The sequence below is a fragment of the Oncorhynchus gorbuscha genome, linkage group LG24 (genome assembly GCF_021184085.1).
Source record: "Oncorhynchus gorbuscha isolate QuinsamMale2020 ecotype Even-year linkage group LG24, OgorEven_v1.0, whole genome shotgun sequence".
Classification (NCBI taxonomy): domain Eukaryota; kingdom Metazoa; phylum Chordata; class Actinopteri; order Salmoniformes; family Salmonidae; genus Oncorhynchus; species Oncorhynchus gorbuscha.
In genome coordinates this window covers 24,236,008-24,260,758 of record NC_060196.1, presented here as the reverse complement: position 1 = coordinate 24,260,758, position 24,751 = coordinate 24,236,008, and the positions used below count along the sequence as shown (strand labels likewise).

At 43.7% G+C, this 24,751-nt stretch overlaps 1 protein-coding gene across 2 annotated transcripts in view; it reads right to left on the bottom strand.

Moving 5' to 3' along the window:
- The window catches only part of LOC124012058 (zinc finger protein ZFPM2-like), a 138,877-nt gene that overhangs the window by 48,473 nt on the left and 65,653 nt on the right, over window positions 1-24,751 (bottom strand). The window contains exon 1 of one of the 2 annotated variants that reach the window (XM_046325431.1): window positions 9,431-10,008. The exons of the other annotated variant lie outside the window; for it this stretch is intronic. The gene's annotated coding sequence lies outside the window, so the exon portion shown is untranslated. Of the gene's footprint in view, window positions 1-9,430; window positions 10,009-24,751 lie in introns of those variants that run through there. 2 annotated transcript variants of the gene reach the window in all.

Genomic DNA, 24,751 nt, shown 5'->3' with positions numbered 1-24,751 from the left:
ATTTGTGTGCAATGCTTGATAATGTGTGTGACGAACATCTTCAGGCTAAGGTCTATTTTTCTCCACTTCCTGTCTGACTGACTTGCCCAAAGTACTCAAGTACCTGTTACTCAGGCCCAGAAGCCAGGATATGCATAGAATTGGTGCCATTGGATAGAAAACACTTTGAAGTTTGTATAAATGTTAAAATAATGTATGAGACTATAACACAGTTGATACGGTAGGAGAAAAGCAAAGAAAAACCAACCTGAAAACCTTTTTTTTTGAGATCCCATGCTCTTACAATGAAAAGCTATGGGGCATATGCAATTCCAGCTCCCAGATTTCAATTCCTCTTGCTTCCACTAGATGTCAACAATATTTGTTCAAGGTTCCAGGCATGTTTCTTCCCAAACGAGGAAGAATTTAGAGTTTTAGTACTGGGAGTCAGAGTTGGAAATCAGTCTGTGCGTGCGCGCGACGAAACGCCAATGCTAATTTTGCTTTCCTATTGAACATACTTCTTTCCGTATTAAATATTATTGTTTAATTACATTTTAGGGTACCCGATGATTAACTAGAAATGCATTTTGACTTGTCTTAACAAAGTTTAGAGGTAGCTTTTAAGATTCCTTTCTCTGCATGTTGAACGAGTGGATTACTCAAATCGATGGCGCCAACTAAACTGACGTTTTGGGATATAAAGAAGGATTTTATCTAACAAGACAACCATGCATGTTGTAGCTGGGACCCTTTGGATTGTAAATCAGAGGAAGAATTTCAAAAAACAACTGAATATTTAATTGCTATTTCTGATTTAATGAAGCCTGTGCTGGTTGAAAAATATTTTGATATGGGGCTCCATCTGTTGAGTGTAGGGGGCAGTATTTTGATGTTTGGATGTAAAACGTACCCAAATGAAATGGCCTATTTCTCAGGGCCAGAAGCTAGAATATGCATAATTGTTAGATTAGGATAGAAAACACTCTAAAGTTTCCAAAACTGTCAAAAATATTGTCTGTGAGTATAACAGAACTGATATTGCAGGTGAAAACCTGAGGAAAAGGAGGTGCCTAAGAGAAACAAATCTCCCTGTTCCATTGCATGCCTTCCCTCAATTTAAAGGGATATCAACCAGATTCCTTTCCCTATGGCTTCCACGTGGTGTGAACAGTCTTTAGACATAGTTTCAGGCTTTTATTCTGAAAAATGAGTGAGAAGGATCACATCGCGTCAGTGGATGGCTGGGTGCCAGCAGAGTTTTGCATGTGCAACAGCTTGGAGCAGACATTTTCTCGGATACTATTTTCTACTACTATTTTCGTCTGCGCCGTCGTGACCGCTCGAGCCTGTGGATTTCTGAACAAAACGCGCCAACCAAATGGAGGTATTTTGAATATAAAAAGATATAAAAATAATCTTTATTGAACAAAAGGAGCATTTATTTATTGTGTAACTGGGTCTCATGAGTGCAAACATCCGAAGATCATCAAAGGTAAGCGATCGATTTTATTGCTTTTTTGACTTTCGTGACTAGTCTACTTTGCTGCTAGCTGTTTGTAATGTTTTGTCTGCTGAGAGAGATGTTCTAACATAAACGCTTGGATAGCTTTTGCTGTAAAGCTTTTTTTAAATCTGACACACCAGGTGGATTAACAACAAGCTAAGCAGTGTTTTATTATATTGCACTAGTGATTTCTACTCAGAACCCTGATGGCCATAGGGGTCGCATGACAAAGGACGGAACCCCAGCAAGTCACATGGGGCCTGAGGCACTGGGCAAAGAACCAGCGGATCACAGGTGAGCCACTCCCTCGCCCATCAATACTCCGCTTAGACAGTCAGGTGACACGCCTGTGCGGGAACCCGCAGTCTTCGCAGACAAGCCCCTTGTCTTTTCACGCTGCGGGCGTCTGTCCAAGCCACCAAAAATACTTAATCTGTAGGTTTCCAATTTGGGATTGTTGACAGACAGAGATAAAAAAAAAATAATGGGAAAAGTGAAGAGACTATCAAAATGTGTTGATACCTGAAAAAAGCTAAACTGTTAATGTTGGAAATTATTACTAAGTTTGTTTTGTTCGTGAATTGGCAGCTCCTGTTCTATTTTATAAAAGGGAATACGTTATGGGTGTAAGATGAGTGATGCCATCTGGTGGTAAATGTTAATTACTGCAACTCCAGTGTTTTACCGGTGTGCTTGATGCCCGGATGTAGCAATGTACTGAACAAGACTGGTTACTCGCATCAATGCCTCCGTATCGTCATTTAACATCCAGACATATATGTTTTAAAACATTAGTTGTCACATTGAGGTTTGATAGGGGGTCAAAAAAATCCCTGAAGCGAAGGCCATTTCGTTATTTGTTAGCTAGTCAGCTATTGTAGGCTACCAGTTAGCTTTTCACCTTATCAAACCTAGCTAACGTTAGCTAGCTGGCCAAATTAGATCATGTTCTTGATTCTAGTTACTAAGACAAATAAAACTTCTCAAATTAGCTACTCACTTTAGCGTTAACTTCTTTCAGGTGTTTTCTGACCAGCTTCTCACTTCTTTTGTTTCTCCAGTTGTCAGCTCTACCACACACTGTTTACACACTCATTTGTGGCACCCAAATAAAAAATGACAGTTGGAACTCCACAGCAGAAAATACATGATTCTTGTTGCTAGGCTGCCAGGTACAGTGCCCTTAGCTTGAGGTTTGCCTGCGCCTTTATCCACAGGGAATACAACAATTATAGCTAATGTCTGAAAGAATTATATGGATTTAATTTTTGTCAAATTATTAAGCATGTCCTTAAAACTAAAATAAGTATCAGAAAATGCATATCATTAGAAAATGTTATATTCTGATATGGACCTCATTCAAGAGCATATGCATTGTACGTGGTGAGAAAATGTACAATACAGTCAGTATTTGTCATCAAATAAAGTACATGAGATGTCCAAAAAGGCCTATCTCAGGATATCTAATGAGTCAGTATCCGGTCTGATATCTGGAGGAAATCCCAAAATTATGTGCATGAAAGAAAAATATATATCTCATATTTGTGAAATGATTGAGCATGTGATGAAAACACAGAAATGCATTAGGAATTGTCCTTATCTTCAGTATATCAAAAATATTTGGATATGGACCGCAGCCAAAAGAAGCTTATCTGGAATCAATATACACTATATACCCAATTTGTAAGTCGCTCTGGATAAGAGCGTCTGCTAAATGACTTATATGTAAATGTAAATGTAATATACAAAAGTATGTGGACACCCCTTCATAAAATCAAATCAAATTTTATTTGTCACATACACATGGTTAGCAGATGTTAATGCGAGTGTAGCGAAATGCTTGTGCTTCTAGTTCCGACAATGCAGTGATAACCAACAAGTAATCTAACTAACAATTCCAAAACTACTGTCTTATACACAGTGTAAGGGGATAAGGAACATGTACATAAGGATATATGAATGAGTGATGGTACAGAGCAGCATACAGTAGATGGTATCGAGTACAGTATATACATATGAGATGAGTGTGTAGACAAAGTAAACAAAGTGGCATAGTTAAAGTGGCTAGTGATACATGTGTTACATAAGGATGCAGTCGATGATGTAGAGTACAGTATATACATATGCATATGAGATGAATAATGTAGGGTAAGTAACATTATATAAGGTAGCATTGTTTAAAGTGGCTAGTGATATATTTACATCATTTCCCATCAATTCCCATTATTAAAATGGCTGGAGTTGGGTCAGTGTCAATGACAGTGTGTTGGCAGCATCCACTCAATGTTAGTGGTGGCTGTTTAACAGTCTGATGGCCTTGAGATAGAAGCTGTTTTTCAGTCTCTCGGTCCCAGCTTTGATGCACCTGTACTGACCTCGCCTTCTGGATGATAGCGGGGTGAACAGGCAGTGGTTCGGGTGGTTGATGTCCTTGATGATCTTTATGGCCTTCCTGTAACAACGGGTGGTGTAGGTGTCCTGGAGGGCAGGTAGTTTGCCCCCGGTGATGCGTTGTGCAGTCCTCACTACCCTCTGGAGAGCCTTACGGTTGAGGGCGGAGCAGTTGCCGTACCAGGCGGTGATACAGCCCGCCAGGATGCTCTCGATTGTGCATCTGTAGAAGTTTGTGAGTGCTTTTGGTGACAAGCCGAATTTCTTCAGCCTCCTGAGGTTGAATAGGCACTGCTGCGCCTTCTTCACGACGCTGTCAGTGTGAGTGGACCAATTCAGTTTGTCTGTGATGTGTATGCCGAGGAACTTAAAACTAGCTACCCTCTCCACTACTGTTCCATCGATGTGGATAGGGGGGTGTTCCCTCTGCTGTTTCCTGAAGTCCACAATCATCTCCTTAGTTTTGTTGACGTTGAGTGTGAGGTTATTTTCCTGACACCACACTCCGAGGGCCCTCACCTCCTCCCTGTAGGCCGTCTCGTCGTTGTTGGTAATCAAGCCTACCACTGTTGTGTCGTCCGCAAACTTGATGATTGAGTTGGAGGCGTGCGTGGCCACGCAGTCGTGGGTGAACAGGGAGTACAGGAGAGGGCTCAGAACGCACCCTTGTGGGGCCCCCGTGTTGAGGATCAGCGGGGAGGAGATGTTGTTGCCTACCCTCACCACCTGGGGGCGGCCCGTCAGGAAGTCCAGTACCCAGTTGCACAGGGCGGGGTCGAGACCCAGGGTCTCGAGCTTGATGACGAGCTTGGAGGGTAATATGGTGTTGAATGCCGAGCTGTAGTCGATGAACAGCATTCTCACATAGGTATTCCTCTTGTCCAGGTGGGTTAGGGCAGTGTGCAGTGTGGTTGAGATTGCATCGTCTGTGGACCTATTTGGGCGGTAAGCAAATTGGAGTGGGTCTAGGGTGTCAGGTAGGGTGGAGGTGATATGGTCCTTGACTAGTCTCTCAAAGCACTTCATGATGACGGAAGTGAGTGCTACGGGGCGGTAGTCGTTTAGCTCAGTTACCTTAGCTTTCTTGGGAACAGGAACAATGGTGGCCCTCTTGAAGCATGTGGAAACAGCAGACTGGTATAGGGATTGATTGAATATGTCCGTAAACACACCGGCCAGCTGGTCTGCGCATGCTCTGAGGGCGCGGCTGGGGATGCCATCTGGGCCTGCAGCCTTGCGAGGGTTAACACGTTTAAATGTCTTACTCACCTCGGCTGCAGTGAAGGAGAGACTGCATGTTTCCGTTGCAGGCCGTGTCAGTGGCACTGTATTGTCCTCAAAGCGGGCAAAAAAGTTATTTAGTCTGCCTGGGAGCAAGACATCCTGGTCCGTGACTGGGCTGGATTTCATCTTGTAGTCCGTGATTGACTGTAGACCCTGCCACATGCCTCTTGTGTCTGAGCCATTGAATTGAGATTCCACTTTGTCTCTGTACTGACGCTTAGCTTGTTTGATAGCCTTATGGAGGGAATAGCTGCACTGTTTGTATTCAGTCATATTAGTGGATTTGGCTATTTCAGCCACACATGTTGCTGACAGGTGTATAAAATCGAGCACACAGCCATGCAATCTCCATAATCAAATATTGGCAGTAGAATGGCCTTATTGAAGAGCTCAGTGGCTTTCAAAGTGGCATCGTCATAGAATGCCACCTTTCCAACAAGTCAGTTCCTTAAATTTCTGCCCTGTTAGAGCTGCCCAGGTCAACTGTAAGTGCTGTTTTTGTGAAATGGAAACGTCTAGGAGCAACAACGGCTCAGCCGCAAATTGGTAGGCCACGCAAGCTCACAGAATGGGACCGCTCACAGAAGTGTGTAGCATGTAAAAATAGTCTGTCTTCGGTTGCAACACTCACTACTGAGTTCCAAACTGCCTCTGGAAGCAACGGCAGCACAATAATCAGGAGTTTCATAAAAATTTCATGAAATTTCATGAAGCTCCCGACGAATGGGTTTGCATGGCCGAATGGGTTTCCATGAGTAGCCGCAAACAAGCCTAAAATCACTATGTGCAATACCAGCCGTCGGCTGGATGGGTGTGTCATGACGTTGGCCTGGGGGTTGGTTTATGACAGTCATAAATACCTCTTACCCCCCTTTTCCGCTCTCTACCCCTACTAAGGTTACATTTGCAAAACCCCTTGGTTAATATAGAGATTCTGGGAACGTCAGAATGTGGGGTGAAATTAAATATATTCTGGTAATCCGAACAATTGAACATATGCAGTGGTACTTAATGAATATGATGTCAGTTCGGTTGTCATCTGAGATATTCTCATCAACGATAAGATGACAAACTCCACAGTGGAAAGTCTATACATCAGTTCAGATTCACATGGAATTGTCTTTCAATGATTATGAATATGAAATATGAAATGATTTGTGATGGGATGAAATGGGATTTTAGCTTCTAAAATGTGACATGTGGGTTTTCATAAGTTAGAGATGCTCACTCAGTGGCCCGCCCACGTGAAGAGACAGAGGTTGTAAACTATGACACACACCCCTTTTCTCCCTTCCTATATGAGCTCTTGACGACAACATAACTTCCTGTTCCACGGATGTGAGATGACGATCCCATGTCAGAAGGTTCAGACAAAAACTACAGAACGAAGCCAACATCAGCATGAGCTTTGGTTGCGAATGGTATGAACCTTGAACTCTTATTCACGACAGAAGTGATACCTCCTAGCCGTTGAGTTAGCGACCGCAGCCGCAAACACAAGTTAGGAAGGAACCGACAGAGTATCCCATCTACCACACAACGACTTTACTACAACTTATACAAGTGACCACCAGAAACATTCTTCAAAGGACAGAGGACTCGGTTTGGCAACACGGTCTCCCATCTACCACCAACCTGCTGAAGTGCAGCTCAGAGTAAATATTTAGTGCATTTTCCTTTTCCAAATGGGCGGTAATTTAGAATGCATAAGATAGTGTATTTACGATAGCACAGCTTCGCCTCAGTTCCAGTGTCCCGCTCTTTCACTCAAACCCAGCCCCTTTTTCTTTGTGTAACAAGCTGTCATACCTGTTCCGCCCGCTAGGAACGTTTCCCATGACGTAAAGAATTATCCAGGTATAATAAATTCTTTGTATATGTTATTCTGTGTGATGAGTTAGGTATTTAGTAAATAAATCATTAAACCCAATTTTGTATTGCTGATTCAACTTGTTGGCCAGGATTCTTGCAGATAACCAAGAATTTACAACTTTCAGATGAGACTGAAGTAAGATGACGATTAATGTTGACTGCTATTGATGTAAAATATTACTAAATCTCTAAGAGTTTATCCGGAAGATAACAGCTCTATAAATATTATTTTGTGGTGCCCGACCCTCTAGTTAATTACATTTACCTGATTAGCTCAATCAGGTGATATTAATTATGGAGAAAGTATTTCATAGAACAGCATGTCATAGCAATTAATCTGGCATAGCCAAAGACACAACAGGTGTATAGCTCGCTGTCATTGGACTCTGGAGCAGTTAAGAATCACGCTTCACCATATGGCAGTCCGACTGACGAATCTGAGTTTGGCGGATGCAAGAAGAACGCTACCAGCACCAATGCATAGTACCACTGTAGAGTTTGATGGAGGAGCAATAATGGTCTGGGGCTGTTTTTCATGGTTTCGCTATGCCCCTTAGTTCCAGTGAAGGGAAAGATGTGAGTGAGATCGCTCAGTTTGATATGACTAAACTGAAGACGACTGAGACTGAGGAGAAGAACACTCTACCTACCAACAGCATACAGCATACGCGACAGCATACAATGACATTCTAGACGATTCTGTGCTTCCAACTTTGTGGCAACAGTTTGGGGAAGGCCCTTTCCTGTTTCAGCATGACAATGACCCCGTGCACAAAGCGAGGTCCATACAGAAATGGTTTGTCGAGATCGGTGTCGAAGAACATGACTGGCCTGCACAGAGCCTTGACATCAAACCCATCGAACACCTTTGGGATGAATTGGAAAGCCGACAGTGAGCCAGGCCTAATCGCCCAACATCAGTGCCTGACCTCACTAATGCTTGTGGCTGAATGGAAGCAAGTACCCACAGCAATGTTCCAACAAATAGTGGAAAGCATTCCCAGAAGAGTCTAGACTGTTATAGCAGCGAAGGGGGACCAACTCCATATTAATGCCAATGATTTTGGAATTAGATGTTCAACGAGCAGGTGTCCACATACTTTTGGTCATGTAGTGTAGCTTCATATCTTCACAAAACACAGATGTTTGATGTATACAGTCCATATGTGTCAACGTTAAGAGAGAAAATAGGATGTCACATCTCTTATGATATTGAATGTCCATGTGTGATATTCAGACGAATCCTAATATCATCCTAATATATATCCTATATCCTAATATCATATTTGTCTAAAAGGCACATCTGGATTCAGAATTTGTCAGAATATGGTGCATATCCACAAAACTGAAAACATGCATTGGAAATGGTCTGTATTCTCTAGAACATTAAAACACTTGTCATGTAAAGATATCCCCTGATATGGACCCTTTTCACCCTGAGCAGTACATGTAATCTGGTTCAGGTTATTAATAAACCTACCAGGGTGTTTATAAACAGTACAGGAACTATATCATATACATGTATTGATGACATTTTTACCAGTGCTACAGAACTCTGCTCAAAGCTGTATCCATACCCATTGGATGTACTGACCATAGTATAATGGCCCAGTGGTGATTTTAGCATGTGAATCTTGGTGGAGCAAAAAAATATATATATAAAAAGTGCGATGCATACAAGCAAAGCCACAACACAACACTAAACAATACAACAATTGGAGTATAACATTGACAAATGGGGCCTACATAAAGCTGTCCTAACAGCAGTCCCACCATCTTACCACTGCTACACCTGGCTATCAGCAGAGTTTTGTCTGGCAGCGAAACAGTTGATTTGGCTCATTTACTGCGTTTTAGAAAAACATACCTGATTTGGCTGACTTGCTAAAACAAATGTGGTTTTGTAATGACATTTGATATGTACAAACTATGGCATAATGGGACAACAAGTGGATGAGAGGCAATCCATCATTTCGATTAAGACATTAATGAGTGAGCTAGGACGGACGTAGTCAATATAACTATTTGTTTAGCACTTTTGAAATGTACAGCGACAGAATTCAGAACATGGGCAGTTCTTACAGTGTTCTCCCTGTACACCATGTCAGAACTGTATGATAATAAAGGGGGCCTATAACTAGACAATGAAAGCTCTTACAAAATTTGATGATTACAATTCTATAAAACAGGTTATAGGCTACATGTGCACCATCAAGTCAGAACAGTTTGCAAAATTAAGAGGGGTAAATAGACCAAATTATTAGGGTGTGGCACATGAGCTACTAACAGCTTACTACACAACATACACTTAGTATTACTTTCTTAGCTACAGTATACATATCTCCCTGTCATACTACGTCATTTATGCAGCAGCATACAAGACATTTTCGGACTCACCTTGTTGTGCTGTGCTCACTTGAACAGGAAGGTGGCATGGCGGTCCATCATGGTCAAATTTTGTCATCAAAGTCTGGAATTCTCTGGATTTATGGTGCTTTCAAGACAACTGGGAACTCAGAAAAAAACAAAGTCGAATCATAATGACGTCATTGGTCTTCAGGTTGTAGCTCTAGAAAGAGGCCCGAGTTCCCGATTTACAATTCTGAGTTGGATGACCGTTCAAAACCTGTTTCATCTTTCGGAGCTCGTTTTTCCCAGAATTCCCAGTCTCTTGAACTCACTGAAGTCAAGTTTTCACAGTTCTGAGTTAAAAGTTGTTTTGAGCACGGCACAAATCATTTTATATTTGGAAAAGGGACACTTAATTCCAGATTTGGGACCACACAGCCACTCCACTGAATAGCATGCTAGTGATTACTTTGTAATGCTTGCAGTTAGCCACTGATTCCTTCCAATTGTCAACCACTCATTGTTTTCCAACTTGTTGTGCAATGTTTATGTCCAATGGCCGATGAGCACCCAATATGTTTTATAATTTCTATTCATTATTTCTCTTCATAAAAAAGGATTAAAAAGGATTTTCCAGGAGATTGTCGACTTGATTCATGATGATGACTGCTAGCTAAGATTTTGAAAGTAGTCTCAACGTCAACAGTCGACTCTGGGATGCTGGCCTTCTTGGCAGAGTCACAAAGAAAAAGCCATGGTATGTGTTCATGATAATTTTTTAATTAAAGAAAGCACTGAACACAAAACGACCGTGAAGCTATAACGAGAACTGTGCTGAAACAAGCAACTAACATAGACAATCACCCACAACCCAAAATGACAAAACAGGCTACCTAAATATGGCTCCCAATCAGAGACAACGACTAACACCTGCCTCTGATTGAGAACCATATCAGGCCAAACACAGAAACAGACAATCTAGACATCCAACATAGAATTCCCACTCAGATCACACCCTGACCAAACAAAACATAGAAACATACAAAGCAAACTATGGTCAGGGTGTGCAAATCTTTCCCCAAGTTCTAGACCTCAGCTGAATCGGTTAATGAATAATGTGGCAGTTCAGCAAGTTAAGGTGACTAAATTACTTGGTGTTTGTTGTAAATTGTAAACTGTCATGGTCAAAGCATATTGATTCAATGGTTGTAAAGATGGTCTGTCCGTGATAAAGAGATGCTTTGCTTTTTATACACCACACTCCACAAAATAAGTATTACAGGCTTTAGTTTGGTTGTATCTTGATTAGAAGGACCTAGAAAAACTTATTCACTGTAATCAGAGGGACAATACCAATATTATGCATGCCAGCCTCTCTTGGCTAAAAGTAAAGGAGACTGACTGCATCAATTTTTAATTTTTTATACAAAACAATATGTTGAAAATTCCAAATTGTTTGCATAGTCAACGTACACACAGATCTGATACACACACTTATCCCACTAGACATGCCACGAAGGGGACTTTTCACAGTCGCCAAATCCAGAACAAATTCAAGAATATGTACAGTATTAAAGAGCCATGATATAGATGCCATGATTGCATAGAACTCCCTTCTATCTCAGCTCAAGTGGAAAGCAAACCTGGTTTGAAAAAAACAGATAAAGCCTGACGGCACACCTCTCCCCTATTTGATATAGATACTGTGTGTGAATGCACAGTATGTACTGATATGTAGGTTATGTGTAATGTGTTAAATGTATGAACACTGAACAAAACTATGAACACATGTAAACTGTTGATCTGAAATAAAAGATCACAAAAATGTTCCATACACACAATAACTGTATTTCTCTCAAATGTGTTGCCCAAAATGTCTTTACTTCCTCGTTAGTGAGCATTTCTCCTTTGTCAAGATCAAATCAAATCAAATTGTATTTGTCACATACACATTGTCATGTTTTGTCATTGATTATCATGTCTTGTCCCTGTGCTTCCCCTTCTATTCGTTTCCCTCTGCTGGTCTTATTAGGTTCTTTCCCTCTTTCTATCCCTCTCTCTCCCCCTCCCTCTCTCACTCTCCCGCTCTCTCTTCTCTCTATCGTTCCGTTCCTGCTCCCAGCTGTTCCTATTCCCCTAATCAATCATTTAGTCTTCCCACACCTGTTCCCGATCCTTTTCCCTGATTAGAGTCCCTATTTCTCTCCTTGTTTTCCGTTCCTGCCCTGTCGGATCCTTGTCTATATTCACCGTGCTGTGTCTATGTTTTGCCCTGTCGTGTCGTGTTTCCCTCAGATGCTGCGTGGTGAGCAGGTGTCTGAGTCTGCTAGGTTCAAGTGCCTTCCCGAGGCAACCTGCAGTTCTTGATCAAGTCTCCAGTCTGTTCTCGTCTTTACGAGTAGTATTATGCCTTTTGTTTTGTTAAGTATCTTACTGGATTAAAAACTCTGTTTTCGCCAAGTCGCTTTTGGGTCCTCATTCACCTGCATAACAGAAGGATCCGACCAAGGAATGGACCCAGCGACTACAGAGGCTCGTAACACTGCCGTCAAGATCCAAGGAGCCATGCTCGGCAGACACGAGCAGGAATTGTCTGCTGCTCGCCATGCCGTGGAGAACCTGGCCGCTCAGGTTTCCGACCTCTCTGGACAGTTCCAGAGTCTTCGTCTCGTGCCACCTGTTACTTCCTGGCCTGCCGAGCCTCCGGAACCTAGGGTTAATAACCCACCTTGCTACTCCGGGCAGCCCACGGAGTGCCGCTCTTTCTCACCCAGTGTGATATTGTGTTCTCTCTCCAACCCAACACATACTCTAGCGAGAGAGCTCGGGTTGCTTACGTCATTTCACTCCTTACTGGCCGGGCTCGAGAGTGGGGCACAGCTATCTGGGAGGCAAGGGCTGATTGTTCTAACAATTACCAGAACTTTAAAGAGGAGATGATTCGGGTTTTTGACCGTTCAGTTTTTGGTAGGGAGGCTTCTAGGGCCCTGGCTTCCCTATGCCAAGGTGATCGATCCATAACGGATTACTCTATAGAGTTTCGCACTCTTGCTGCCTCTAGTGACTGGAACGAGCCGGCGCTGCTCGCTCGTTTTCTGGAGGGACTCCACGCAGTGGTCAAAGATGAGATTCTCTCTCGGGAGGTTCCTTCCAGTGTGGACTCTTTGATTGCTCTCGCCATCCGCATAGAACGATGGGTAGATCTTCGTCACCAAGCTCGTGGAAGAGAGCTCGCGTCAACGGTGTTTCCCTGCTCCGCATCGCAACCATCTCCCTCCTCTGGCTCAGAGACTGAGCCCATGCAGCTGGGAGGTATTCGCATCTCGACCAAGGAGAGGGAACGGAGGATCACCAACCGCCTGTGCCTCTATTGCGGATTTGATGGACATTTTGTCAATTCATGTCCAGTAAAGGCCAGAGCTCATCAGTAAGCGGAGGGCTACTGGTGAGCGCTACTACTCAGGTCTCTTCATCTAGATCATGTACTACTATGTCGGTCCATCTACGCTGGACCGGTTCGGGTGCTACATGCAGTGCCTTGATTGACTCTGGGGCTGAGGGTTGTTTCATGGACGAAGCATGGGCTCGGAAACATGACATTCCTTTCAGACAGTTAGACAAGCCTACGCCCATGTTTGCCTTAGATGGTAGTCATCTTCCCAGTATCAGATTTGAGACACTACCTTTAACTCTCACAGTATCTGGTAACCACAGTGAGACTATTTCTTTTTTGATTTTTCGTTCACCTTTTACACCTGTTGTTTTGGGTCATCCCTGGCTAGTATGTCATAATCCTTCTATTAATTGGTCTAGTAATTCTATCCTATCCTGGAACGTTTCTTGTCATGTGAAGTGTTTAATGTCTGCCATCCCTCCCATTTCTTCTGTCCCCACTTCTCAGGAGGAACCTGGCGATTTGACAGGAGTGCCGGAGGAATATCATGATCTGCGCACGGTCTTCAGTCGGTCCCGAGCCAACTCCCTTCCTCCTCACCGGTCGTATGATTGTAGTATTGATCTCCTTCCGGGGACCACTCCTCCTCGGGGTAGACTATACTCTCTGTCGGCTCCCGAACGTAAGGCTCTCGAGGATTATTTATCTGTGTCTCTTGACGCCGGTACCATAGTGCCTTCTTCCTCTCCGGCCGGGGCGGGGTTCTTTTTTGTTAAGAAGAAGGACGGTACTCTGCGCCCCTGCGTGGATTATCGAGGGCTGAATGACATAACGGTTAAGAATCGTTATCCGCTTCCCCTTATGTCATCAGCCTTCGAGATTCTGCAGGGAGCCAGGTGCTTTACTAAGTTGGACCTTCGTAACGCTTACCATCTCGTGCGCATCAGAGAGGGGGACGAGTGGAAAACGGCGTTTAACACTCCGTTAGGGCATTTTGAGTACCGGGTTCTGCCGTTTGGTCTCGCCAATGCGCCAGCTGTTTTTCAGGCATTAGTTAATGATGTTCTGAGAGACATGCTGAACATCTTTGTTTTTGTCTATCTTGACGATATCCTGATTTTTTTCACCGTCACTCGAGATTCATGTTCAGCACGTTCGACGTGTTCTACAGCGCCTTTTAGAGAATTGTCTCTACGTAAAGGCTGAGAAGTGCTCTTTTCATGTCTCCTCCGTTACTTTTCTCAGTTCCGTTATTTCCGCTGAAGGCATTCAGATGGATTCCGCTAAGGTCCAAGCTGTCAGTGATTGGCCCGTTCCAAGGTCACGTGTCGAGTTGCAGCGCTTTTTAGGTTTCGCTAATTTCTATCGGCGTTTCATTCGTAATTTCGGTCAAGTTGCTGCCCCTCTCACAGCTCTTACTTCTGTCAAGACGTGTTTTAAGTGGTCCGGTTCCGCCCAGGGAGCTTTTGATCTTCTAAAAGAACGTTTTACGTCCGCTCCTATCCTCGTTACTCCTGACGTCACTAGACAATTCATTGTCGAGGTTGACGCTTCAGAGGTAGGCGTGGGAGCCATTCTATCCCAGCGCTTCCAGTCTGACGATAAGGTTCATCCTTGCGCTTATTTTTCTCATCGCCTGTCGCCATCTGAGCGCAACTATGATGTGGGTAACCGTGAACTGCTCGCCATCCGCTTAGCCCTAGGCGAATGGCGACAGTGGTTGGAGGGGGCGACCGTTCCTTTTGTCGTTTGGACAGACCATAAGAACCTTGAGTACATCCGTTCTGCCAAACGACTTAATGCCCGTCAAGCTCGTTGGGCGTTGTTTTTCGCTCGTTTCGAGTTTGTGATTTCTTACCGTCCGGGTAGCAAAAACACCAAGCCTGATGCCTTATCCCGTCTGTTTAGTTCTTCTGTGGCTTCTACTGATCCCGAGGGGATTCTTCCTTATGGGCGTGTTGTCGGGTTGACAGTCTGGGGAATTGAAAGACAGGTTAAGCAAGCACTCACGCACACTGCGTCGCCGCGCGCTTGTCCTAGTAACCTCCTTTTCGTTCCTGTTTCCACTCGTCTGGCTGTTCTTCAGTGGGCTCACTCTGCCAAGTTAGCTGGTCATCCCGGTGTTCGAGGCACTCTTGCGTCTATTCGCCAGCGCTTTTGGTGGCCGACTCAGGAGCGTGACACGCGCCGTTTCGTGGCTGCTTGTTCGGACTGCGCGCAGACTAAGTCGGGTAACTCTCCTCCTGCCGGTCGTCTCAGACCGCTCCCCATTCCTTCTCGACCATGGTCTCACATCGCCCTAGACTTCATTACCGGTCTGCCTTTGTCTGCGGGGAAGACTGTGATTCTTACGGTTGTCGATAGGTTCTCTAAGGCGGCACATTTCATTCCCTCGCTAAACTTCCTTCCGCTAAGGAGACGGCACAAATCATCATCGAGAATGTGTTCAGAATTCATGGCCTCCCGTTAGACGCCGTTTCAGACAGAGGTCCGCAATTCACGTCACAGTTTTGGAGGGAGTTCTGTCGTTTGATTGGTGCGTCCGTCAGTCTCTCTTCCGGGTTTCATCCCCAGTCTAACGGTCAAGCAGAGAGGGCCAATCAGACGATTGGTCGCATACTACGCAGCCTTTCTTTCAGAAACCCTGCGTCTTGGGCAGAACAGCTCCCTGGGCAGAATACGCTCACAACTCGCTTCCTTCGTCTGCTACCGGGTTATCTCCGTTTCAGAGTAGTCTGGGTTACCAGCCTCCTCTGTTCTCATCCCAGCTTGCCGAGTCCAGCGTTCCCTCCGCTCAAGCGTTTGTCCAACGTTGTGAGCGCACCTGGAGGAGGGTGAGGTCTGCACTTTGCCGTTACAGGGCACAGACTGTGAGAGCCGCCAATAAACGCAGGATTAAGAGTCCAAGGTATTGTTGCGGCCAGAGAGTGTGGCTTTCCACTCGCAACCTTCCTCTTACGACAGCTTCTCGTAAGTTGACTCCGCGGTTCATTGGTCCGTTCCGTGTCTCCCAGGTCGTCAATCCTGTCGCTGTGCGACTGCTTCTTCTGCGACATCTTCGTCGCGTCCATCCTGTCTTCCATGTCTCCTGTGTCAAGCCCTTTCTTCGCACCCCCGTTCGTCTTCCCCCCCCCTCCCGTCCTTGTCGAGAGCGCACCTATTTACAAGGTACATAAGATCATGGACATGCGTTCTCGGGACGGGGTCACCAATACTTAGTGGATTGGGAGGGTTACGGTCCTGAGGAGAGGAGTTGGGTTCCGTCTCGGGACGTGCTGGACCGTTCACTCATTGATGATTTCCTCCGTTGCCGCCAGGATTCCTCCTCGAGTGCGCCAGGAGGCGCTCGGTGAGTGGGGGGTACTGTCATGTTTTGTCATTGATTATCATGTCTTGTCCCTGTGCTTCCCCTTCTATTCGTTTCCCTCTGCTGGTCTTATTAGGTTCTTTCCCTCTTTCTATCCCTCTCTCTCCCCCTCCCTCTCTCACTCTCCCGCTCTCTCTTCTCTCTATCGTTCCGTTCCTGCTCCCAGCTGTTCCTATTCCCCTAATCAATCATTTAGTCTTCCCACACCTGTTCCCGATCCTTTTCCCTGATTAGAGTCCCTATTTCTCTCCTTGTTTTCCGTTCCTGCCCTGTCGGATCCTTGTCTATATTCACCGTGCTGTGTCTATGTTTTGCCCTGTCGTGTCGTGTTTCCCTCAGATGCTGCGTGGTGAGCAGGTGTCTGAGTCTGCTAGGTTCAAGTGCCTTCCCGAGGCAACCTGCAGTTCTTGATCAAGTCTCCAGTCTGTTCTCGTCTTTACGAGTAGTATTATGCCTTTTGTTTTGTTAAGTATCTTACTGGATTAAAAACTCTGTTTTCGCCAAGTCGCTTTTGGGTCCTCATTCACCTGCATAACACACATGGTTAGCAGATGTTAATGGGAGTGTAGCGAAATGCTTGTGCTTCTGGTTCCGACAATGCAGTAATAACCAACGAGTAATCTAACCTAACAATTCCACAACTACTACCTTTTTCACACAAGTGTAAAGGGATAAAGAATATGTACGTAAAGATGTATGATATATATGAATGAGTGATGGTACAGAACGGCATAGGCAAGATGCAGTAATATATAATAATAATAATATATGCCATTTAGCAGACGCTTTTATCCAAAGCGACTTACAGTCATGTGTGCATACATTCTACGTATGGGTGGTCCCGGGGATCGAACCCACTACCCTGGCATTACAAGCGCCATGCTCTACCAACTGAGCTACAGAAGGTATAGAGTACAGTATATACATATGAGATGAGTAATGTAGGGTATGTAAACATTATATTAAGTGGCATTGTTTAAAGTGGCTAGTGATACATTTTTTTCCATCAATTTCCATTATTAAAGTGGCTGGAGTTGAGTCAGTATCTTGGCAGCAGCCACTCAATGTTAGCGGTGGCTGTTTAACAGTCTGATAGCCTTGAGATAGAAGCTGTTTTTCAGTCTCTCGGTCCCTGCTTTGATGCACCCGTACTGACCTCACGTTCTGGATGATAACGGGGTGAACAGGCAGTGGCTCGGGTGGTTGTTGTCCTTGATGATCTTTATGGCCTTCCTGTGACATCGGGTGGTGTAGGTGTCCTGGCGGGCAGGTAGTTTGCCCCCGGTGATGCGTTGTGCAGACCTCACTACCCTCTGGAGAGCCTTACGGTTGTGTGGGGAGCAGTTGCCGTACCAGGCGGTGATACAGCCCGACAGGATGCTCTCGATTGTGCATCTGTAGAAGTTTGTGAGTGCTTTAAGTGACAAGCCAAATTTCTTCAGCCTCCTGAGGTTGAAGAGGCTGCTGCGCCTTCTTCACAATGCTGTCTGTGTAGGTGGACCAATTCAGTTTGTTCGTGATGTGTACCCTCTCCACTACTGTCACATCGATGTGGATAGGAGGGTGCTCCCTCTGCTATTTCCTGAAGTCCACAATCATCTCCTTTGTTTTGTTGACACCACACTCCGAGTGCCCTCACCTCCTCCCTGTAGGTCGTCTCGCCGTTGTTGGCAATCAAGCCTACCACTGTAGTGTTGTCTGCAAACTTGGTGATTGAGTTGGAGGCGTGCATGGCCACGCAGTCGTGGGTGAACAGGGAGTACAGGAGAGGGCTCAGAACGCACCCTTGTGGGGCCCCAGTGTTGAGGATCAGCGGGGTGGACCCTCACCACCTGGGGGCGGCCCGTCAGGATGTCCAGTACCCAGTTGCACAGGGCCGGGTCGAGACCAGGGTCCCAGCACTTCATGATGATGTGCTTCGGGCGGTAGTTGTTTAGCTCAGTTACCTTAGCTTTCTTGGGAACAGGAACAATGGTGGCCCTCTTGAAGCATGTAGGAACAGCAGACTGGGATAAGGATTGATTGAATTGTCAGTAAACACACCAGCCAACTGGTCTGCGCATGCTCTGAGGACGTGGCTGGGGATGCCGTCTGGGTCTGCAGCCTTGCGAGGGTTAACACGTTTAAATGTTTTACTCACGTCGGCTGAAGTGAAGGAGACTCCGCAGGTTTTGGTAGCAGGCCGTGTCAGTGGCACTGTATTGTCCTCAAAGCGAGCAAAAAAGTTATTTAGTCTGTCTGGGAGCAAGACATTCTGGTCCATGACAGGACTGGTTTTCTTTTTGTAATCCGTGATTGATTGTAGACCCTGCCTATTACCTCTTGTGTCTGAGCCGTTGAATTGCGACTCTACTTTGTCTCTATACTGACGCTTAGCTTGTTTGAATGCCTTGCGGAGGGAATAGCTACACTGTTTGTATTCGGTCATGTTTCTGGTCACCTTGCCCTGGTTAAAAGCAGTGGTTCGCGCTTTCAGTTTTGCGCGAATGCTGTCATCAATCCACGGGTTCTGGTTTGGGAATGTTTTAATCATTGCTGTGGGTATAACATCGCCGATGCACTTGATGGACGCAATGCGGAACATATCCCAATCCATGTGATCGAAGCAGTCTTGAAGCGTGGAATCAGATTGGTCGGACCAGTGTTGAACAGACCTGAGCGAGGGAGCTTCTTGTTTTAGTCTCTGTCTGTAGGCTGGAAGCAGCAAAATAGAGTCATGGTCAGCTTTTCTGAAAGGAGGGCGGGGGAGGTCCTTATATGCGTCACAGAAGTTAGAATAACAATGATCCAGGGTTTTACCAGCCCTGCTTGCGCAATCGATAGAGATAATACATCCACCTGACAAGTGTGGCATATCAAGAAGCTGATTAAACAGCATGATCATTACACAGGTGCACCTTGTGCTGGGGACAGTAAAAGACCACTCTAAAATGTGCCGTTTTGTCACACAACACAATGCCACAGATGTTTCGCATTTTAAGGGAGTGTGCAATTGGCATGATGACTGCCAGATAATTTAATGTTCATATCTCTACCGTAAGCCGCCTTCAACATCGTTTTAGATCATTTTTGCTGTCAAAGTTGTGAACAGAATGCCCTATGGTGGCAGTGGGTTTATGGTATGGGCAGGCATAAGCTACGGACAATGAAAACAATTGCATTTTATCGATGGCAATTTGAAGGCACAGAGATACCGGGACGAGATCCTGAGGCCCATTGTCATGCCATTCATTCGCCGCCATCACTTCATGTTTCAGCATGATGATGCACGGCCCCATGTCTTAAGGATCTGTACACAATCCTGGAAGCTGAAAATGTCCCAGTTCTTCCATGACCTGCAGACTCACCAGACATGTCACCGATTGAGCGTGTTCCAGCCAATATCCAGCCACTTCACACAGCCATTGAAGAGGTGTGGGACAACATTCCACAAGCCACAATCAATAGCCTGATCAACTCTATGCAAAGGAGATGTGTCATGCTGCATGAAGAAAATGGTGGTCAAACGAGATACTGATCCAGGCCACTACCTTTTGTAAGGTATCTGTGACCAGCAGATGCGTATCTGTTTTCCCAGTGAAATCCATAGATTAGGCCCAAATGCATTTCTTTTAATTGACTGTTTGCCTTATATGAACTGTAAATCAGTCAAATCTTTGAAATTGTTGCAGGTTGCGTTTATATTTTTGTTCAGTAATAGTTCTGTCCTTGAGCTGTTATTTTCTATTTATGTTCTGTGTTATGTCATGTTTTATGTCTTGTGTGGACACCAGGAAGCGTAGTTGCTGCTTTCACAAACGCTAATGGGGATTCTAATAAAATACCAAATACCTCACCGGGCAGATCGTCAGCCTGTACCATGCTGCCTGCCTTTCTGGTGGAGGTGAGAGAATCAAGGGAGTTGAGAGAGGAGAAGAAACGCATCTATGACCAATGGAGGCTGTTCAGGCGTTCATGATCTCTATCACAGAGTCTAAAGAGTCTAAAGAACTTTGCTTTAAGCTATGGGATACCGCAGCATCATCCTTACAGGATAGACCTTCAAAGCTGCTGGACTGCTGCTGTTCACATTAGTATTGATTATCCCTCAGTATCTATGGAACTTGATGCCTAATGCAGTATTGCACGATTTCACTGGTCAAATGATGTTGAATCAAGTATAAACTTGAGAGTTGTATGATGTGTATTCAAAATGCAAACATTCCAATGGATTTCGAAGAATAAGATGGACTTTAAACAGGAGGTGCATTCCAATGTTGTCATCAAAGGAATCTTTCAAAGACATCTTGGACAGGACATGTAAGTCCAACGTTCCAGATTTGTGTCTACGTGAATATGACTGAGTGGGAATATAAGAGAGAGAGAGAGAGAGAGAGAGAGAGAGAGAGAGAGAGAGAGAGAGAGAGGGGGAGAGGGAGAACTCCAGTGTAGTCCACTCTCCTCAAGTCCCACTGATTCTGCTCTTCCCAGCCTGGCTGAATCCTCTTTTCCTTATCAGGCCAGCACAGGCTGCATCGGCCTCTCCCTGCTCTGACAGCAGCGACAACAATGGGCCAGCGATACCACCGTGCTTCAGAGAGGGGAACCTGCCACAGGCGCAGATTACACACACACATGCTCACGTGGGTACACATACATGCACGCACACACACACACACAAACACACACACATTCCAAACAAATACAAGCGAACATATTGTAACTTTGCAGAAACCAAAAGAATTTAAGTAAGTTGGTGGAATGATAGAGGTCACAACGATTGTCTCCTACACTGAACAAAAATATAAACGCAACATACAACAATTTCACAGATTTGACTGAGCTACAGTTCATATAAAGAAATCAGTCAATTGAAATAGATTCATGAGGCCCTCATCTATGGATTTCACATGACTGAGAATACAGATATGCACCTATTGGTCACAGATACCTTAAAATAAAAAGTAGGGGCGTGGATCAGAAAAGCAGTCAGTATCTGGTGTGACCACGGCCCACTGTTGATCTCGTCACGGTGTCTCTGTGCATTCAAATTGTCATTGATAAAATGCAATTGTGTTCATTGTCCATAGGTTATGTTTGCCCATACCATAACCCCACCGCCACCATGGGGCACTGTTCACAACATTGACATAAGCAAACCGCTCGCCCACACAACGCCATACACACCATATGTCTGACATCTGTTTGGTACAGTTGAAACGGTACGATTGATTATCTGGATTAATCCGTGAAGAGCACACTTCTCCAGAAGGTGAGCATTTGCCCATTGAAATCAGTTACAACGCAAAACTGCAGTCAGGTCAAGACCCAAGTGAGGACGATGAGTGTAATATTTGTGTTGTGGAGAAATGACCAGGCAGGAGACGGGAGTACAGTTAATTTTCTTTTAGTCAAAACCCCTCGTACTCTACAGTTCCCGGCACCCCAGTGCGCATGTGCATTTCCTATTAGGTGTAGTAACGTAACACTGCCGTAATGCATTACTGCTTAGTAACAGCACAGTAACTAATATAAACAGATGTTTATAGATCCCAGATACTACAATGAGCAGGCAGATGAGCTTTCCTGAAACAGTTTCTGACGTTTGTGCAGAAATGATTTAATTATGCAAACCCACAGTTTCATCAGCTGTCCGGGTGGCTGGTCTCAGACGATCCCGCAGGTGAAGAAGCCGGATGTGGAGGTCCTTGGCTGGCGTGGTTACAGATGGTCTGCGGTTGTGAAGCCGGTTGGATGTACTGCCAAGTTATCTAATACAACGTTGGAGGCAGCTTATGATAGAGAAATTAACATTACATTCTCTGGCAACAGCTTTGGTGGACATTCTTGCAGTCAGCGTGCCAATTGCAGTTATTACATATTATATATATTTTATAGACAGAGAACATTTTACAATAGTTATCTTTTGTTTGATTTTAGCCCCATCCTTAAGCTACCCTCAAGCCCTCCCATATCCTGAGACCATCCAGTTTTGATTTCTGTTACACAAACGTTCCAAACCTACTGTATATACATTTTACGGACACAGTATATTTTACATGAGTTATCTTGTTATTTTTAGTCCCACCCTTCATCTCCACTCAACCCCTCCCATCTATTTCTGAACAGCATCCAGTTTTGATTTCCATTTGCCATATTTTTAAACTGTGCTGTGAAGTTTTAGAAAAATTCTGAACATTTCTGTTCTTATAGTTTCTACAGAAATGTTTTTTTTTAAATTAAAGATAAAGTTTTTTTGCTAAGAGTGTTATTATATTATTGATCGATTGACTTTGAAGTTTTAAATCACCCAGCAGAGTTATTTGCAGAGTTAGCTCCAAGTAAATGGTGCAATTCTTCAGTCATTCACAGCCAAATCTGCAGAGCTGGGATGGTTGTATCCCTCATATATATATATATATATATATATATAACATTATATTGGTTGCAAAAATGTTGAATAATCATTTAAATTGAACAAGTCAAAGTTTTGAATCCAGCGTCGTTTTGTTTATCGGTTCATTAACCATGTGCCATGGAATCGGTAAATCAAAAATCTCTTCCCAACTATATGGCACAGCTGTCAATTTTTAGGTCTTGAAATTAAACGGGTATACTTTCTGGTTTATCACAATTTTCTTTAACCAATGTTGGTCTTTAATGCAGGGCCGACAGACATGTTCCTTAGTTTCTCCCGCTTACTCTTGCCTCTTCCCATTTTATGCTGCAATTAGTTGGTTGAAATTTTGAGTATAGAGCAGACATTTCCATATATTTTTGTTAGCTGCATGTGTGACACAAGTCCACCAGTCCTATTTATAAAATAATTTACAAAGATGATAGTTAATTCTGTGTGAGTAAGGAGGCCTACAAACCTGACTCAGCTACACTAGCTCAGTCAGGAGGAATGGGCCAAAATTCACCCAATTTATTGTGGGAAGCTTGTGGAAGGCTCCCTGAAATGTTTGACCCAAGTTAAACAGTTTAAAGGCAATGCTACCAAATACTAATTAAGTGTATGTAAGCTTCTGACCCACAGGAATGTGATGAAAGAAATAAAAGCTGAACTAAATCATTCTCTCTACTATTATTCTGACATTTCACATTCTTAAAATAAACTGGTGATCCTAACTGACCTAAAACTGGGAATTGTTACATGGATTAAATGTCAGGAATTGTTAAAAACTGAGTTTAAATGTAGTTGGCTAAGGTGTGTGTAAACTTTCGACTTCAACTGTAAATAGGCCCGTTTTAATTTAGCCCGGGGTGTGGAAGGCCATAAGCAAATAGGTAAGCTGGGATATGACTAAAGAGTTAATCGGGGGGTTATGTCCACAAATCATGGTAGCAATATATGATCTATTTTTGATAACTTTGTAATAAAATGTGAGAAAATCCATACAATTAACTTTGATTAATGGAGATGGAGGAGACTGAAATGAAAACATATGTTTAAAGTACTTTGCTTCCTCTTCCAAAATCTATTTTGGTGAATCATGGGTGACTCCATCATTTGTAACAAGTTTCAGTAAATTATTTTTTGTAGCATTTCTATTTTAAAGATGAAAAAAGATTTTGGTGCATTTTTCCCCATATTTCATCCAGTTTGCTTTATTTTTTATAATCTATTACACTCAATCTTTGAGTTACTCCATTTCTTTTTGTTTTTCCTCTAACGCATTCTGTGCCTATAAAACGGCATTGTTCGGTTAACGGCTTGTAATTAAGCATTTCACGGTGACAAATACAATTTGTTTTGATATTGGTACAGCTTTTATTGGTATCTATCTGTACTGCTTTTCCATCTATTTTTTTTAATATGCCAAGAAGGCCAGTATCCAGGAGTCACCTCTTCACTGTTGATGTTGAGACTGGTGTTTTGCTGGTACTATTGAATGAAGCTGCCAGTTGAGGACTTGTGAGGCATCTGTGTCTCATACTAGACCCTCTAATGTACTTCTCCTCTGGCACAGTTATGCACCGGGGCCTCCCACTCCTCTTTCTATTCTGGTTAGCGATAGTTTTTGCTGTTCTGTGAAGGGAGTAGTACACAGCTTTGTACCAGATCTTCAGTTTCTTGGCAATTTCTCAAATGGGATAGCCTTAATTTCTCAGAACAAGATTAGACTGACGCATTTCAGAAGAAAGTTATTTATTTCTGGCCATTTTGAGCCTGTAATTGAACACACAAATGCTGACGCTCCAGATATTCAACTAGTCTAAAGAAGGCCAGTTTTATTGCTTTTTTATTCAGGACAACAGTTTTCAGCTGTGCTAACATAATTGTAAAAGGGTTTTCTAATGATCAATGAACCTTTTAAAATTATAAACTTGGATTAGCTAACACAACATGCCATTGGAACACAGGAGTGATGGTTGCTGATAATGGGCCTCTGTATGCATATGTAGATATTCCGTAAAAAAATCTGCAGTTTCCAGCTACAATAGCCATTTACAACATTAACAATGTCTACACTATATTTCTTAGCAATTTGATGTTATTTTAATGAATGAAAAAATGTGCTTTTCTTTCAAAAACAAGGAAATTTCTAAGTCACCCCAAACTTTTGAATGGTTGCGTATATTTTGTCATAAAGTCTGTTATAAATTATTCTGTCTTGGTTAAAAA